The following is a 14889-nucleotide window of genomic DNA, read 5'->3' on the forward strand; positions in this document are numbered from 1 at the left end:
AAAGAAAAAGAAAAAATATACGGAAGATAAAAAAACTATGTAATAAATAATTACACAAGAAGGGGGGTAGGGAAGGGGGCAAGTAATACGAATGATTTAAAAAAAAACGTAAGATTTAAATCGTGATCGTTTTGCTTACGCGAAAAAAAAGGGAATGGAAGATAATTAATTAAATTAATAATTAAAAAGAGAAAATAAATGGGATGAAAAAAAAAGGTCAATCTCGATTGATTAAAAAATTTAACACGAGTTTTGAGAATGTATGAGAGAGAATGAGAGAGAGAGAGAAAGAGAGAGAGAAAGAAAAAAAAAAAGAAAGAGAGACGCGCAATATTATTACGTTTCACAATCGTTTTTTTTTTTTTATATATTATATATGTACTTTTTCTTTTTCTTTTTTTCCCGATAGATAAAAACTTGGAAGATATTTCACAAGTAATTCGTAATTTTTAATTTCGTTTTTTGTTCCGTTTTCTTTTTTTTTTTCTTTTTTTTTTTTTTTTTTAATAACACGTTCGTTTGTATATTTATTCTCGCGGGGTGCAGTTCTTCAGATCGTATAATCGTGAATTGATGTCTATTGAACAATGAAATAAGATATAATGAAAATGGAAAAAGAAACAAAAAAAACAAAAAAGAATATGTATTTGTTCCTGAAAAAATAATAAAAGTAGTAATACCGTAATATTAAATATCTAATAATAACGATATCGATATAATTTGGTGGTACATACTTTCTTATAAGTAACATTATACATTAAATACGATTATCGTAGAGTTGGTACGGTCTTCGAGGATGCCTTGCCTGTAAATGTAACACACTTATACACACACACACACACATACACACGTACACACGTTAAATGATAAAAAAAAAAAGTCTTATTACCTTGTAAATGTTTTACCAAATATAATCGATTATTCAACTTATAATTCGTTTATCTTACAATTAGAACGAATTTTTGATTTTTATTTTTTAACCCATCTTATCATAAATCTCCTATTATAATTATCTCAAAGATAATTGTATATTCATTTGTGGTTATCTTTTGTTATAGTAGTTAATAATGGTTTATTTGTTTTTTTTTATTCGTTACTTAACATACCTTATCGATTATGCATCGAATTTTTAATTTGATTTCCTTACGGTGCAACCCCCACTCCATGTTGAGGCATGACGCTGATTTTGAGCGTTCAAATTAGGGCTCCATCTAGCTGAAAAAAGTAGAGTCACGTCCAGCGTCAAAAAAAAAATTAGCGACAAAATAATTCATTAATATTGAATTTCAATATTCTGTACTTTTTTTCAATGACTGTACTTTTTTTAAAATTAGCGTCAAGCGTCACCATGGGGTTGCAACTTTTATTTTATATCTTTGGATTATTTATTCTACGATCGATAAAGTAGAAACCTCTGGTATCCACAAAAGTGTATCCTGCTACTGGAAGATAATATTAGGAGAAAGAAACGCGGCAAATTCAAAATTACTCAATGCGTACTCGTCAGACCAGGGGTTCTCAATGATGGCAACATTTTAAGATTTTTCGAAGGGAATTGAAACTCCTCTTTTAGATTTTTATAATAAATAAATAAATAAAGAATAATATATATAATACGATTAAATTATTGCGTTAAAATAAATGTTTACGAATTCTAAATTATTCTATGCATAACCGTCAGACCAGTGGTTCTCAATGATGAAAAAATGTATGATTTCTCGTAGAGAGTTCCTATTAAAATTCCTATTTAAATTTTTAATTATTCCATGTATATTATTTAGTAGAAAAACTTATAAGAGTCAGACGAAAGAAATCATATTTCTAATTATAATGATTGGAGGTTGGAAATGGTAAAAGAAACATAAGATTCAAAACTACCGTTCTAAATTATAATAATTTCGCGCGATAATATAACAATTGATTAATTTAATATAAATAAAAATATGCGTTGAAATAAATGTTGCAAAATCAAAGTTAACTTGGTGCATAGTTTCTTCTTACTCGTAGCATAGCCTGAGGTTAGGTCGAAAAAAGAACTAAAAAGAGAAAGAGAGAAAGAGAAAGAGAGAAGGAGAGAAGAGAGAAGGAGAGAAGAGAGGCGAGAGCGAGAGAGAGAGAGAGAAAGAGAGGACGTTTGCCACGGCACGCACAACCCTCGTGAATCCTGGGCTGAGGTTTCTCGCTTCGAAGGAAGGTCACGCCAAGGTCATCGGCTGTGCGAGCCAACGATCGTAAGACACGCGATTCGCGCCGCTTCAGGAGTTTCCTTAGGGCCCTTTTGCGAGCCGGGGACCTACTATATGATACTAACATTTTGACGCATGATCTAAAACATTTTTCTACATTTCCTTTACTTCCTTCCTTCCTTCCTTTCTACCTTATTTTGTTTACCACTTTCGTAATTTTATTTTCTAGTATTTTTTAAGTTATATTTCTTTCGGCGCGTTTGAGAAAGAATGATGAGAGTGAATTTTTACGATGCGCGCGCACAGCGACACAAAATTAACAGGATGAAGTTAGTCTCGGTATTTACGATGCGCGCGCACAGCGATATGAAATTAATAGCATGAAGTTAGTCGCGTTATAGTCAGCTTGGGGTATTGTTCACTTGTCCCGTATATGTTTTATATACGTCAAAGAAGTATAACTTCTTACGTGTGTATTTAAGTACACACACCCGTGTTTTTTTGTCCCTTTTTATATTAAATTAAATTAATATAAATATATTAAATTAATAATTATATTAAATTAAAAGTAAAAAAAAATAACCAATCATTCTAATAAAAAGAAAAAACATTGAAATTGGTTTTTAAGAAGACCTTCCGAGCCTATAATATCATCGCAACGATATAGCAATTACGACAAACGTAAAAATTCTATTTCTTATTGTGTTTCTTACTTCAATGATTTTTTTATTTCTTTAACTAACATAAGCCAATTCATTAAGAATCAAGAACGTATCCTATGAATTAAAGCTTTTAACGACGCAATTAGAACTATTTCCTTACCACATTCGCTTCCTCTCTATCCTTCCTTATTTATTTCTTTTTTCATTTCTCTTAGGTACAACAGGGGATTCGAATTAGGCGTGATAAACGGCGGCCAAGGGCCGGCCTTTGCTTTTTGTTGTAATCAGATGCTAACAAATTTATTTGCGCGACGGTGTACAGGTGTAATAAAGGACTCGAGCCTGGTAGCAAGCTCATTAGTTCTACCTTGCACTCGTAATAAGCCCTTAATCTTACCTACCTCACGATCATGCTTACAGTACGTATAACCCACCAACCACCTATAACCAATAATCCCAGCTAACTTAACTTTTCTATAAAATTCCTACGACGAATCCTAGCTAGTATTTCGATCGTAAATCTCACTCGGATATATCACAAATAAAAAAAAAAAGAAGAAAAAAGAAATGTGAAGAACTGGTAAAGAAAAGGGTTAAGGGGAAGCAGATATTACTCTTATAGTGTATCCGCGTTTAATTGATTCCTGCAATAAATTGCAATAAATCCATTTACGCGAGCTGCTTAATCACCGAACAATATAAGAATTGTTCTTTTTTTTTTGTACGATCCTTTGTTTTTTCTTTCGTTGCATTGCAGATACGATGAAATATGTTTCGAAGTTTTAAATTGTAACGTAAATATAATGAAATTTATGAATGAAAATTGAACAAAACAGTTCAATAGGATTAAGAGAAATAATTAGATTTGTATATATTTAAAAAAAAAGTGATGTATGCGAATCAAGCATGAAATATACTCGAAAAAGGGCACGTTTAATATCTTCAAGTTAGCAATTAAATTCCGTTAATAAAGTACAGAGGCAAATCGTTTCGCGCTCGGCGGAATGTGAAAGTAGATAATTCCTGTGGTTGGTTGGTGGTTGTTCGTTTGAATCTGTGTGTGTGTGTGTGTGTGTGAGAGGGAAAGAACGAAAGACACTACGTTAAGAACGAGACCACTCTGCGTGGTGCAACCTCATTATCGGATTCGGTCTTTTACAATTGATCGAGAATTAGCTTTCGTTCGAATCAACGATCACAATCGATAGATAGATAGATAGATCGATCTATCGAGGTATATCGTATGTGTATATCCTACAAGTAGATACAGGATGCCAGGAGAGTAAGAACGATAGATGATCGTTTTTAAATATCATTATCACGATCGAATGCAAGATGTTGAATGGCCGTTGGCCAACGTCATTGCAACGTCCGAATGCAACGATGATCGATTAAACTTTTGCGAGATTTATTTTTTTCCAAATCGATATAACATAACATACTCTCTTTTGTAATATGAAAACGTTCAAATGATATTAGAATCGCGATAAGGTGTACAAGTGAAATTTGTACGTTTTAGTTATCCTTGTTTACTTTTTTGTTTTAGATTCAATGATTTTTTTGATCGTTTATATTATATTATATATATTTTATTATAATATATATATAAATATATTGTTAGAACTATAATATAATAATTCAAAATGTAAAACGTGTATCGTTAAATTTAGAAATAATAATATTATAATACGTTTTAAAGAATTTTTTTTAAATATTTGTTTGATATTGATAATACAAATTAATAATGAAAATGTAATATTTAATAACGTATGATTATATTAGCAACTATTTGTTTATAGATTTGATATGACGTAAGATTACGTTATCGGTTTTTCGAATATGTTGAGATAATGTACACGTCTTATATTTAAAGAGAGAATAAAATATGAAGAAAATATTCCCGAGTGTCGGACTTATGGCACCTTTTAAGATGGCGTGACTGTGGCCCTATCGCATGGCAACTTCGCGATACATTATCGACGCTTAATAAGCCCTATGTTCTAGGAAAAGGTCTTCGAGGGTTAGGTACTTTAACTGCTATGCATCCAACATTCATGGATCATCGGATATCTTCATGCCACGAAATATTTTACTGTTCTTGGCTACTTCGTGTTTCATTTTTCTTCTTCTTTTTCTTTTTTTTTACAAATATAATATTGTTATCATATTAGATATTAAATATAATCGTTCAAAATTTTCGATGTAATATTCATTTCCAATAATTCATTCAAATTATAATATTTTCTCTACTATTCAAAATATTATTATCATCACATCACACAAAAGTATATTAAAATGTGTTTGCTGTTGTTAAAAAATTAATGCAATAACCATAGATTAGAATTCCAATCCAATATCGAACCCACACACCTGCTACTTAACGTTACAATACCAATCTATTTATTACCATTAAATCATTTCATTTATCGTGTCACAATAATTAATAAATTAATAATTCAATTAAACGAGCAACACGAGTTTCAATTCACTCGAGTATATAAAATAGGGTGGGTAGGGGAGGAGGCGGAGGAGGAGGAGGAGGAGGGGGTTGGGCAATTAGATACGTTTGAATTTTTCTTACTTTTACTAGAGATGATCGAACGACCGATCTACGATGATGATGATGACGATGATGCCGATGATGATATTGATGATGATGATGATGATGATCGATGAACCGAGTGACTCTTCGCGAAATGATCGAGCACATTCCTACGTTCCTGTACGTCGTTCATCGGCACGACAGCGATGTCGGAGGTGGTTATAGTCGCCCAAGGAAACCTTGGGCGGGGTGACCGTACTGTACAGTTAGGTTTTCGAGAAGGTAAAGAGCGTAATGAGAGAAACGTGTTGCCCTCTGGCCTGTACGAGCCAATCCTCTCTCTCTCCTCCTCCTCCTCCTACTCCTACCTCGAAATACTCATCGAGAAACGAAATGTTCTGTTGGTTTTTCAACTGAAAATTTCAAAACTAACTCGACGAAACGAAACGAAACGAAATTGCGACACTTCGCTAAAGTGAATTTTTATATTTACGTGTATATAGATTACCTAGGTAATGTATACATTAACAGTTTTCTAGCTTCAGCAGTAACACACGCATGAATCTTTGATAAATAAAACGGTAATGATACGATTAAGAATTCAACAGAAATAAGATAAAGATAAATAAAGATGAAGAGAAGAAAAAAAAGATTACGTTCATTTCAGTTAATTAGTATAGTTTTAAATGGAATTAGTAAGTAGTACGAAGTACTAGAAGAAAGTTGGATAGGCGTTAGCCGTGTCGCAATTAGCTTAATGCAAAAGTCTTTTATTTTTTTTTCTAATCTTCATGGTCTTCTTGAGTAGGTCGAATCGTGCAAGAAACGTGTGGAAGGGAACGTGTCGTCACACCTTCACCCCCAACCTCCACCTCCTCCTCCTCCTTCTTCTTTGCAGCAGGACTAACTCGAGTCTTTCTTTACTTTTTTTTTTTTAAGAGGACGCGCCTTGTATATAAAAAAAAAAGAAAAAGAAAGAAAAATAAAAAGCGAAAAGCGTAACACTCATTTAGGATCGATATAAACACCGTAGGTTGGTTTTTAACGAGGGAATTGCGCAAACTTACGAGTAGTACCAACCGACTGGTTGGTTGGTTGGTTGGTTGTTGGTTAGTATTACTCGTTAGAACTATCTCTAGTCTAAGACCAGCTAGATTACTATATACGAAAGTCAATCCCACGCCTGGATGACCAACCAACAGGAATCGTTCGTTTCTTCATGAAGAACGAGACGAGTTTTCGAGTAGTATAAGCTCGCTAGCTCGCTAGCTAGCACTAATCGGAAACCGGGCGAGATATTACGATACTAAACTGTAACTTACTATTTATTATCGATCCTTCGATCGACTATGGTTATTTATTTTCTTCTTCTTCTTTATCTTCTTTCTCTTGTTCTCTTTTTATTTTTATTTTTATTTTTTATTTTTTTTTCAAAGTGATCACTCTAAATAATATTATTTATTTTATTATTATAATATATAATATATTATATAAAATAATAAATAAAATAAATAATATAAATATAAATTATATATTTATATATTTATAAAATAATAAATACAATAATAATTATATAAATAATAATATTTATTTTTATTATATTATTAGTGATATTTTATTTATTATAGTGATATTATTATATTATTATTTATATTTATTATTTATTATATATATAAATATATTTATTATATTTATTTCATGAAAATTTATATAACAAATGTTACGTGTACAGAATTTATTTATTATTATTATTTATTTATTATTTATTATATATATAAATATATTTATTTATATTTATTTCATGAAAATTTATATAACAAATGTTACGTGTACAGAATTTATTTATTATTATTATTTATTTATTATTTATTATATATATAAATATATTTATTTATATTTATTTCATGAAAATTTATATAACAAATGTTACGTGTACAGAATTTTATTATATTATTAAGTATTTTATTATTTTAAATATTATTAGCTTATTTTACTGAAATTTTTGAAAATTACTCGCTTAGTAAAGAAGGATGAGATTATAATAAATGATGCAATGTATAGTGTCAATAAAAAAACTGATCAACTTTTGTTTAAAGTACTTTTTTGATCAGGTTTATAACAAGTACTCGAACAATCGTGAGAATTAGAGTTACGTGAGACACCCTGTATATGTAGTATACATTTCTATTCGAATAAGGTGTTTCACTATGTTGTTTCTTTACGTGGGTAGATCGAGAAGACATTTTTCATGGTAAGTGATACGCCAAAGTAGCGTCAATATATTCCAACTACGAAAGTAAAACTCGAATATCATCCTGCATTATCTCGTTCTTGACTTCAAAAATTTGTTAAATAAATAATACATTTTGTAAATTTATATATACATACCATTGACTTTAATGTTTTATAACGACGTTATATTGTATATTTATATTCACGAAGAATATCAAATAATAACCACTACAGTTTTCTCAAATGGATGTAAAGAAACAAGAACAACGATAACAACAACAACAACAACAACAACGTTATACTTTGAATTATCTTTTACCATATACTCTTCCATATATATATATTATATTACCACTCCGGTATGGTGGTGACCTTTATGTTATTACGAGACACGCGTGTTTCCATTTGCTTGGAGATTGAAGTTTCATTCGAGTTCAGATTGCATATGCTAATTTTTGCGAATATCTAGAAAGAGAAATACGCGGGAATTACTTTGCGCGAGAAATTTCATGGAGCTTTTCTTTTTTTTTATCCTTATGGAATATAAATGTAATAAATATATTTTTGTCGAGAGAAACGCGAATGTATTGAACAGTATCGTTATTGATCACAAATCGATGAATATTTCCTTATTTTTTTTAATTTTAAATGATTTCAACGGAAATTACAATCTTATACGAATTTATACGTATCGTATAGAAAATGTACGAGTTAAATGGAATAAATAAGTGTACATATATATATATTTTATATATAAACAGGTCTTCGTGGCTCAAGTGGTAGAGCGTTCTTTCGGTATGCCAAAGATCCCGGGTTCGAGTCCCCGGGCCTCTCGATTTTTTAAACAATCGAAGCTCGAATTTATTGGGAGAGTTTTTCGAACGACAACCCTGACGCATTTTGTTATATATATATATTATATAGCAAGTATTTTAATTATATATTAATTATATTATTATTATATTTTTTATTATTATATTATTATTTAATTATATTAATTATATATATTATATATAGCAAGTATTTTAATTATATATATTAATTATTTATTATTATTATATTTTATTATTATTTATTATTATATTATTATATTATTATTTAATTATATTAATTATATTAATTATATATATATTATATAGCAAGTATTTTAATTATATTCTATACATTTTTTTACATAATTTTTCATATCGAATCACCCAACATTCGATTACTGAATAACCTTCTGTATAAATATTAAGCACCCACGCGCAAATATATCTGTATATAAATTTTTATTTATTAAAAAAAAAGAAAGAGAAAATAAATAAATAGCCGAATAAATTGAACGTAATACGTCGATCAAAAAAAAAAAGAAAAAAAATACACACACAAAAAGATCGGTGTAAATAAATTCCTGTATACTTCGAGAGTTCGATGAAAAATGTTGTTTAAAAGTACAGGAAGAAAATAAGATGGAAAGATATAAAAAAAGAAAAAAGAAATAAAGAAAGCAAGAAAGAGATAGATGATTCTGATGGAGACGTCCAGGATTTTACTTCAGTTACGTACCACCGGAATAAGCGTAGGTAATTTGCTCAACTGGCTAGACCACTTGTTTTGTGGGGAGCATTGCTGCCATTTAAAGATCCTTACGACGTACACCAACATACACACGTGTATATATTTATATATGTATATACATTGATACATAGACAAATGTATACCTGTGTATACACTTACGTAATCACTTCCGTGCTTGAACACACATCTTTTCTCGCATTCGTGAGACCATTGATAAGTTTCGTGGAAAAACGTCTTTAAAGGAGTGGTTAGAAGTTACAATCATTAATGGAAATCATTGGGACTAGACGAAACCATGATTATACTTAAAACACAGACACACACACAAATATTCTTAGAATTATTATATTTATTAGAAATGTAAGGAATATTTTAGATAGTTTATTGTCGATGATATTAATTGAGAAGGGGGAGAAGGAGGATGAAAAGTATTTTTAAAATTAGTATATATTAAGATTAGAAGGAAATGTGTGTATTGGATAATTTTATTTATCGATGACGTTAATCGGAATAAAATGATTGAATAAATATTCGTGGAATTCGTTTAAATAGAAATTAGAAAATAACGATTGAAAGAAACATGATTATCGAATGATTTTTAACGGAAAACGTATCACCGACAGGTTTTACAATTCTTTACAGTATTTTCTTACACAACGTTCCATACATTTAACGTTAATAAAAAAAACACAAAAAAGTAAAAGAAAATTTTTAACAAACGTCAATAAAATTAATATTAAAAAAAATAAAAAGACAGAGAGAGAGAGAGAGATAAGTAATCATTTTCGAAAAAGTACGATCAATTGGATGTGTTAATAAAAATGAAATCGTGTTTGATATCGATTTGTGATGCAGGTAAAGAAAAGGTAACAACCTGGAACGAATTATTTTCAGTTTGATAGGTATCGATAGGAATCGTGGTGGTGTTCGATCGACTCAGAAATAAATTTTTTTTCTTTTCCTTTTTTTTTTTCAAATCATTCGAAGTCAGATTTCAGTGATAGTAGGTAAGAAACTACGCTTTCACGCGATACTAACACTCCTTTTAGTATCGTGCGTGTTACGATGATAGATATCACCGTGTGTCTCTTCCATTGTAATGCGTGTAATGAGAATCGCAAATAGCCGTGCAATTTGATAAGCTTGTCAACCATCGTTACGGTTCGTAGCTTTCTCGAATAGAATGTAAGGAATAGAAGGATTACGGTTATATATTACCTAAGGGCGAAATTCTAAGAAAGAAACTTGCTTTAAGTTGGTGTTTCGCGAAAGATCTTTCGATTCTTTTTCACATCTCCTCGTATGGTTCTTATACTTGGGAGAATCGAGAATAAAACGCATCAAAATGATGAAAATAATTCGTAAGTTTCAGTGTTCTGTTTTATCGATTGGGTCATATCATCTAAATTTTGAGGTTAAAATGTGCTCTGTTTTATCGATTGGGTTCATCTAAATTTTGAGGTTAAACAATATGATATTTAGAGATAGAAATTATTTTTATGTAAACCTAAAAGGTGTAGAATGATACGAATCGATGTAAATTATCTTAATGTTTGTTCTAAATAACGGAGGTCTGCGTTGTATCGTATTTAAATAAAAAGACGTGCGAAGAAAATCAAAAGAAATGTTGGAAGTGGTTGGTTAACGTTGATTGGTCGAAAATGGGACTTTCGAGACCGATTGGTCGTTTCATCCCCTCTCCTAACGCTTTGGGAAGGGGAACGTTTCACGAATATACATATATAAAATAATATATAAATAATTGAATAAATAAAAATTGATTTTGTGATAACAATTATTATCCTATTGTAATGTAATCAACGAAATATACCTTGCCAAAATATCACATTACGATAAAAATCATCTAACAATTTTAAAATAAGGAATACCTGAAATTAGTTAGATACAAGACAAGCCCCCTTACGATTTCGAGTACTCCGAGGATCGTGAGAAATGAGAAAGTATTCGCGTAATCGGAAAGGTCGGACCCGTCTACTGAGATCTTCTCGTTTAAAGTTAACCAAAACTATACTAACTTCTATGCGGAATACTTTTCAACAGACACCTGTCATGTTTCTCTAACTGTAGACTCCTCTTTCTCTTCTTCCCTTTTTAATCGTATGTTTTCGATCAAAAAAAAAACAAAAGAAAAAGAAAAAACATATTTCACTTTCACTAAGATCCGATAAAATACTGTTGATGCTCGTTATGAAATCGCTGCCACTGTTGAAAGATCGATAAAATCTAGAAGAAGAGATACCTTTTTTTTTCTTTTCTTCTTCTTTTTTTTTTTTAAACTGGACCACATTTTCGAGACCACTTATCGAGTCACGGAATATCATCGATTCCAATCTCGATCCCGATCTCGATTTCGATCTCGAGATCATTTAAAAAGATAGACGGGAATTGAAGATAGAAGATTGGTGAAGCTGCAAATGTTGAGAACGCGTATCCGAACGTGACCAGAGACTGCAACATGCGCTTACTACCCTGTGCCATGCAATAAGAACATTCTAATCTCCATTCTAGCGGTACAAAGACTCGCGTTAATTACCTTGATTGATTTAAGTCTCTTCGTCGTAGACTTAAGAACCTCGCCCGAGCATGGCAAGCAAGCAAGTTAGCAAGTTAGCAACCAACCAACCCAACAGAGTAACCAAGAAGGCACAATATCGACCTCTTCACGATACACACTAATCGATTCCTTCTTTGATTCTCGATCTTCGTCTATCTACCTGTTGATCCCTTATTACCTGTTCGAGTATGTTTGTGAGACGAATCAGTGTAGGATTAGTTTAGATAGACGAAGAAGAAACACGGAATTAATGTTACTAGAAGTAAGTTCATACGGATCTTTCATACGTAAACTTAATTAATTATATATTTTATTAACAAATAATTAATTAATATCGGATATTTATTTTAAGTAAGATTCGTGGCTAAAAATTAAGCATGCGGGGAGTCAAATCTGGGTAAATAATATTTAAAAATCGGAATAAATATGTGTTAAATAAGGGGTAAAATAAAATAAAATATAAATGAAAAATGAAAAATAATGAAATTTCAATGAAATATATAATATAATAAATAATCCATATTATCATTTACATATAAGCAACACGAATATAATCTTAGATCTTTCGTGTAAATCAAGAAACGTGTGTATAATTAATTCAGGATCGAAATGAATATGTTACGTAGGTAGAATGAAATAAAAAAAAAATAAAAAATTGAAAGAAGCAAAAAGAGAAGATAATAATAAATCGATAGAATCTCGAAGGTCGTACGAATAGAAGATTTGAGCGAATGATTTCGACGAGGCAAACGATCAACGTCGAGATCCTTCTCGATCCTTCTTAATACGCGTTTATGTATATGTCTAAATGCGATATATCGAAGAACGGATCAAAAGAAACCGCGACGTTTACCACGCGAATGGAAAACCAATCTTTGATGACATCGATTTGCGTTTAACTTCGCTCCACCTATTGCAACTTCTGCCGACAGATTCTTTACTTTTATTTTATTTTATTTTATTTTTATTCGAGCCGGATGTTCGTCACAGATGCACCGAAGATCTTCCCCGACGACATTTCCGTTCTGAGATCTGTCACGATAGTAAGCTCCACCCAACGAGAAGATCCAGTTCGCATTGAATGGTTCTGTTTAAAGTTACGAAGGGAAACGATTCGAGATTACATTCGTCTTATTTTTCATTTTTTTTTTTCTTTACCTTTATTTTATATCACTCTATCAATTTTTCTTTTTTTTATTAACCATATGTTTATTACTTTGAACCAATACTACTATACTACTATTATAGAACCATTATACTTTATTTATTATTTATTATTTTCGTTTTACTTTTATCTACTTACTGTGCGTTACATTATACTTGGGAGAATCGAGAATAAAACGCATCAAAATGATGAAAATAATTCGTAAGTTTCAGTGTTCTGTTTTATCGATTGGGTCATATCATCTAAATTTTGAGGTTAAAATGTGCTCTGTTTTATCGATTGAGTTCATCTAAATTTTGAGGTTAAAAGATGTGATATTTAGAGATAGAAATTATTTTTATGTAAACCTAATATAATGATAAGTTTAATAATAATTACATAATTTTCATTTCCGTTTTGTTTTATCTATACATTACATTGTACTACAGTGTAATTAATGGCCATTAGGGAGCCTAGGCTCTAGGGTCAATAAAATATTATTAAATAAATAAATAAATTTTTGTTCTTTCTTGTTCTTTTTTCTCTATCTCCGTCTAATTCTTATTGAAAAATAAAAAGCAGTGTTTATTCAATTTTATACGAATTAATGAAAATGAAATAATTCTTGAATCAGATATTTAATACGTGTATAAAAATTTGATTGAATTTTGCATTATAAGCGTGTATTAATTATTTCTAATTTATATTGAGAATACTCTTTTATGATTCATTTTCTATACGTTCATATCGCATGATTAATATTACACGCCCCTTACTCCTATTAATTATAATCGAGACACTCTCTTCAAAGGTTTTGATATATTCATTATCTTATTTTCTTAACTTTCATTTTATATTATCCTATAAAATAAAATCTAAAGTAAACTACGTCTGGGGATGATTTCGTAGATACGCGTATAATAATTTGGTTGAATTTTCCATTACAAGGATATATTAATGATTTGTAATTTATAGCGAGAGAGTTGATACGAATGTGTTATTATGATTAACTTTATTTATGTTCATATTGCATGATTAATGCTACAACATACTCATATTAATTATAATTGAGACATTCTCTTCTTTGAAATACTAAAGGTATTCATATGCAGTAGTCTATTGCATCGTAACATGCATAGGTGATAGAGGACCATATCTACCAGAAGTAGCCAGTAAACAGTAGGACTCGTTGAAACGTAATGAAAGCGTGTCTTACTAATACACAACTCTCTCGCTTCGAACTTACTTAACGTAATAATTTGATGCTTATATCTGGAATCATATGTGTATTCAATCTATATATACATATATATATATAACTTCTATTTACTCTTACTTACTAAACTTTCCGATCTTTTGCGAAATTACTTATTACTTCATACACTCGACTATTACTATTGTTAGAATTCGTTCTCGAAAGTTAATCCACATTGAATAATATTCTTTAGATATTTTCTCAATGTTATTTCAATATTAATTATATATAAAATATGTTTTAAATCTGTTCTGTTTAAAATGAAGTATACGAACACAAACTACCTGTGCAATTATTATAATATAATATTGAATTTAATTGTAATCAAATGATAGTTATATATTTATGTTTTTCTAATATAATTATTTTATTATTAACATTTGTTTAAACGTATGATAGTTTGCACGTGAAAAGTAAATAAATTACTTAGAATGAATTTATTAATTCAGGTGTAATTGAGGTGCATCAATTTTAGAAAATAAAAAAAGAAAAAGTACTCTGCGTTTAAAGAGAGAAAATTTCAAATTCATTTTTAAATAGCACAAAATTGTGTTTATATTTAATCATAATGATATAAAATTAATATCGTTTTGTTATAAGAATTTGAAGATGAATTACACGTTCAATATTCTTAATGATTCTTCAACGATCGAGTGTAATCAACGTTGGCACGTTTGATTACTCATTTTTCATCTTAACTGAAAGAAATTTTAATTAATCTTTCTAATTACCT

This window comes from Polistes fuscatus, unplaced genomic scaffold (genome assembly GCF_010416935.1).
Source record: "Polistes fuscatus isolate 324 unplaced genomic scaffold, CU_Pfus_HIC Scaffold21, whole genome shotgun sequence".
Taxonomy (NCBI): Eukaryota; Metazoa; Arthropoda; class Insecta; order Hymenoptera; family Vespidae; genus Polistes; species Polistes fuscatus.